The following is a 6000-nucleotide window of genomic DNA, read 5'->3' as shown; positions in this document are numbered from 1 at the left end:
ATGACTGTAAGTAGTAAGGTGTGTATACTAATAGGAGAGATTCCAACTAATGATCGAAGTTTGATAATTTCTTGTAGGTAGAAATTGTCAAGTTTAGATTGTTTTAGGCAAAAAATTGGATAAATTGATTATTTACAACGAACATAAGCCTTCGTAAAATAGTCTGTTACCAAGTTTATTCAGATAAAGTTTATTTTTTCTTTTCTAAACCTATTAAATACATAACGATATCGTTCATACCGGGACTCAGTGCATCGATGGCGCGGCGTCGCGCTGTCTGCCGTGTACAGACCACTTTACACATTGTTTACTTAACTATTCCTATATTCCTTACTGCCGACAGCCGTGTTATTTGATATTATTTGCTGATCAGAATGGGTTATTTGACAAACATTAGTATTAATACTATCTCCAGGGTAGAGAAGTTTAGTAAAGTATCTATGTATCTAACAGATGGATAAGAGGGCTGTTACGCACCTGTATAATAAGATTTCAAGTAATTTTATGTAGATACTAACAAACAAAATTTCATAGATAATTAATAATAATAATTTTCGATTTTCTTTAGCAATTACCTATGTAGGTATTACCTATATATACCTTTACACGTCACATTATCTCATTATTATTAATACATATTGATAGAGTAAGATAGGTATATGTCTATAGAACTGGGCTTATGTACCGAATGAGAATACCAGTGATTTTATTACAATTTAGTACTTCTGTGAGTATCCAACATGTAGATTGTAGGTACTCGTGTCATGTGCTCTGGTACGCAGATGCTCGATATTTACGAGTTACGACTCTCTGCCGGACGAATGTGATAGCCCATAAACCCGGGTTATAGGCGTAGCAGCGACGGTGACGCGAACCGTATTTTTGGCACAAACACCAGAACAATATTTCGTTACGGATTATTTAAGACCGGTCGCCGTTAACCCTTTCAGTTACATCTTCAGCTGGAAGAAGGCATGTAAAGTTTGCAGGCAATAGGTATTTGTTTATAGAGAACCATAAACACCCATGTGCAGGATTAGAAATCTACTTCTGCATGAGGAAAACCAGTTAAATAGGAGTGGTTAGTATGTTCTTTATTTTGTTATTCGTGATATTGATTGTTTTACCACATTAAATATTGCGTGACTGGCTTTAACACGCGCATACATAACGACGATTGTGTAGTTTAAAAGAATCAAAAATGGTATTTCATAGTTAAAAAGGTATCACACGTTCACACCATCTATATAAAAACTACCTATATAAAAGAAGTTTTTGTAAATTTAATACCTACTTAAATATAATATTATTTTCAATGTGGAATATTTTACACAGACACAATTAAATACCTAAATATAAATTGGCGGTACTGATTCATACTCGTTAAGTATTAGCTATATGCGCCATGTACCAATTTTTTATGAGGAAAATGGACAAATTGTCAAACAACAAATATTATAATACCTAAACAATCCCAAGTAAAAGTAACTTGTTTATGGCATTACGGGTTACCTGAGTGAACAAAAGGGGTATTCATTTAGATGGCCCTTCAAACAACTTTGTTTTCACAGCGCAAACAGGGCATAATTAACCGCGGTGCCTTTGTTACTCCCATAGTCACTAAGTTTAGTGGCGTTCCTCGTAGGCAATTGTTTAATTTATAATGAAGAGAGCTTTTACTTTATATCTACCTACTAATTTTGATTTTCAAAATTACTTAATTTGCTATTTAGGTAACATTTTAGTGGGTAGGTTAGATTAAGATGATAGGATTTAAGCTCCCTTAGCGCCCTCATCATTAGTCATATTATTTTTATGATAGAGTAGATCCATTATAGCTTATTTATTTTTAGTTATTGACTCTATCTAGAGTTAAAAAATTTCAAATACATCACCACGTATTATGTGTAAAATTCCTTTATGTGCAATGACAGCTTTTGGATTTAGATATATTTTAAATTATCTTAAACTCTTTAAAAGGACCTACGCTTTATACTGACTATCCATAGGTAATTTAAGTTTACCTATTCAGAATACTCAGAAAGCAAAGGTATGATATCTGCCGTCTCATCTTTCTGTTTACTCTCTGTAATCTGATATAATTTTGAATAGCGTTTTCTCGCTAAGTAATTTCTAAGTAAATTAAACTGTTTGAACTCTCCGTGCTTCCATGTATGTAATGTAGGTAAAATTGTCGTACAGTGACCTCTTCAGATGTAGGTATACCTAATTATTTATTATGTTCTTTACGTTGTACCCTTTTTTGAAATCTTTAAAGTATACCTATTTTGTTCAATCAAAATTTAAATTCTTGAAATGTCTTCAAAATACTTGACTGGAGCAATAAATCTTTTGAGAATTTTGTGTGCAATACAGTCAACATGTTTAGCAAAATTTAGTGCATCCGTTGGCAATAAGATTATTAATAGAGCAACCTTTAAGCCACCGCGGCGATGAGCTGAACTTCTAAATAAATCAGCTCGGTGTCATTTTGTAGTACACAAATAGCACAAGTCACAAGACAGACGAAGCGGCGGCGGGCGGCGGCGAGCGCCGCTCGCGCTGTGGCGTGATGGCCGCTCCGCTTGGCGCCAACGCCGCGCGATATTTCCGACGCCATTACTCACGCTAGCTTGGACTAATTATAATATGCTGCAAGCTAACATCACGTCACTGACCGCTCGCATATCTCGCCACCAAATAAGCCCTCGTAAAACAAAATCTAGAAAGAAATGTGTACACAAAAGAAGCATATAATCTTGCGGCTTGTGTATATCGTAAGGGATTGGATCGCGATCTAATAAGTTAAGCAACGCCGGCCGCGGTCGAGAGTTGGATAAATGACCGTAAGTGGCTAAATATCAACTGTGTTTCCGCGTTCCTTCGGATTCAGTTGTTACTATTAGATTGTTAGTGTTAATTAAATGTTGTCGGACGTTTTGTGAGCAATTCGAAAACATGTGACCTAAACTTACACTAAGTAATTAATAACACTGTAGGCCAGTCGTGGTCTTCTTGTCGGTTGCTGTCGTGCTGCTAAAACAAAATCTGCGTTAGCATTCTTAACATCGTCTTAAGAATGCGATAAATTAATCGAGCTTGCGGCATTCCGATAATCATAAACGACTGCCGCCTCGTTTCTCTTAATTGATACCGGAGGCAGCGAACATTCGTGTGAGCCGGTGAGATCAAAGAGGTGTCGGCGCCGTTGAAGCGGGCTGTAAACAAGACTGCGTACCAGCGTAACGCAATCAGCGCGCCCTCTGACACCGGCCTCGATGCTCGCGCACAGATAGCGCGCACACCGTGCTCTACTATTTGCGTTTTACGATAATAATTGTTCTTCTGCTCATATATAATTGAAATATTATTGATTTTTATTACCTCCTATTGATACAGAAGTTTAAAAAAGATATTTTATTGATTAATGTAGTTCTTATGTGAACCCCAACTGTTACGACTAAGGTGTTGGTGATTTTCCTTTAAAAAAATGAGGCTTCTCTCAATTGTTAGACCGAATTTTGAGACCCTGGTGGATGGTGCATAGTTTTACTATTCCATAATATCTAAATCATAATATAATATAATATATTACATAATATTTTACGCAGTTTTAGGTAGGTATCTATATTTTTCAGTTAGAAATGTTAATTCTTAGAAAAGTATGTATCAACCATAGGTTTCTAAGAATTCACATTTATAAAAAAACGCACTGTTATTTTCAATTCCAATATTGAAATTGAGTTTTGATTCTTTAACTTTTGACTTTTCCAGCTTAGTGTCCCAATACTCTCAATGTCGTAACTTTTGAGTGAATCACCTGTTGAACTTGAAACTGATCTTGCGATATTTGAACGGTTTTTTTTGATTTATTTGCGTGACCTTTTTTCAAGTGTACGTTTGAGTATCTTTCACACTATTTACATATTGGAGTTAAGTATCTCTTACCATAAAACAATATTTTCTATTTTAAGTAATTCAATTTGCTGCATTTGTTTTTTAGACGTCTTTGTTGTCTTTTAACAACTCGACAACCTTTTTTAATAACTTTTAACTTTCCAAACTCTGTTTACCTCATAAACTTAATCATGATCATGAATAATTATTGAAAATATTAAGTAGTATATTTTATTACATTTCGATTTAGATGAGATAAAGGAAAAACCACATCAAAAATCATGATTAACATTCAAACGAAACAAAAATAACACCTACGTTTTAACAAAGAATATTCAATGTAGGTAATTATTTTATTCCATGACGTTTAATTGCAGTGAAATGTCTTGCTCACTGGCAGGAAATACCACAATGACTTGTTAACGTTTGCAAAGACTACGTCGGCATTTAAAGGGAAATGTAATAGAGTCACGGGCGATGCCTCACCTTCGTGACAAGGGTCACTTTAAAAATTTTCAAGAACGACGACCGACCATGACGTAAGTATTGTCACTGCCAACAAAACTCGAAAGTGAGCTGTCACTCCACCAGCGTTTCTGAGTAAAGAAATTTGTTCACACCAATGCTACACACGTAAGAACTGTTACCTAGTTGCCAAGACAAAAATATAGAAAATATCGTCAACGTCTTTTTTGTTGTTAGTTTCTGGATTTTTCAGAGCTCAAACATAGAGGAAACAATCTGTCATGGTGTTATTTTAAACTAGATTCATGTAAATTCAGAATTCTACTAACGCAGCAGACAAAAGCAGTCTAAAGATGAAGAAATTAAATTCTGTAAGTACAAAGTAAGTAGTAAAATGTTGTAATGATGAGTGTAAGTAATTACACAACACTTAATTATGCGGTGGACAGTTTCTTATTTGGGAATGACGGGCGAACATGACGCAAACACAGCTACTGCCAAAGCAAGTACAGTCACTCACTCAAAGATAAGAAGCTCGCAGAACACTTATATTTAAAAAATTGTAGTCACTACGTATTTATATTGCCATGGCACCCAGAAACCATGTAAATATTTATTACTTAGACAAATTATATAGCAACTTAGTGATTTAAATATATGTATAAAGATTTCTGATAGACATTGCTGGGAAAAATGTAATGTAGAGTATTCCCAACTGGGAATACTCTACATTACTCTACAAAACTTTGAAGGTGGTAGAACCCTTTGTGGTTCGACTCCGGCGGCACCACCGCCACACCTATTTCTACCTAATAACAGCAAAGTTAGGCGCTGCTGTGTTCAGGTTTGAAGGGTGTGGTAAGGGAGACAGACTTTTCCGAGGCGTTCCAGCTTAGTCCTCAGGGGTATCGGCGCATCTGTGGCCGACCTCACCTAAGCCTAAGCCTATCTGGGGTTGATTACAGATGTCCATGGGCGGCAGTAGCCACTTACCATCAGGTGTACTGCATGCTCGTCTGCTACTCTTATCTTATAAAAAAATATATCCCCAGAATATTCAATACTACTTCTCGTTCTGTAATGGACTGCTAACAAAAAGTACGTACCTAATATAGAATGACTAAGTTCAATTGATTGCTGGCATTTCAAAATACAACGGCCAATTAGCATATAGCTCACAAAATCGGGTAGGTATGAGGATAACAACATTTAGGTATCATACGATTTTGGACCTTAGATTTAATAAGCTACAACTAGGCTAGAAGTCAGGGACTAACATTAAGGTGTAGACGAGGTCGAATAGCGGCAAGCATGTAATAAGTAGGTATAATCTTGCGTATCGAGTATCCGTGCGGTTTTGGCGGTTGGCCTGTTGATAAACTTTTCATGATCGGCCACCCGAGTGTGTGGACCACCCGGAGACGCGATGTAACCGATGTCGTAAATATCTGTGGCGCAATGGGGATCATCCTCAACGCCTCGGTAAGCCCGATAAGCCGAGATACTGTGTGATAGCTTAACGCGACAATGTGCTTAACTTCCTAATCCTTTAGCTTAAAGTATATGATTAAAAGTAGTTGCTACGGTTTACTCCTTTTTTCATCAACCTTATTTATGTGTTTTATCCTTAAATACGAA

This window comes from Epargyreus clarus, unplaced genomic scaffold (assembly GCF_041222505.1).
Source record: "Epargyreus clarus isolate Ecla_fem2 unplaced genomic scaffold, WU_Ecla_fem_2.2 ptg000014l, whole genome shotgun sequence".
In the NCBI taxonomy this organism is placed as follows: Eukaryota; Metazoa; Arthropoda; class Insecta; order Lepidoptera; family Hesperiidae; genus Epargyreus; species Epargyreus clarus.
The sequence above is the reverse complement of the archived record's forward strand: the minus strand, read 5'-3'. Positions refer to the sequence as shown.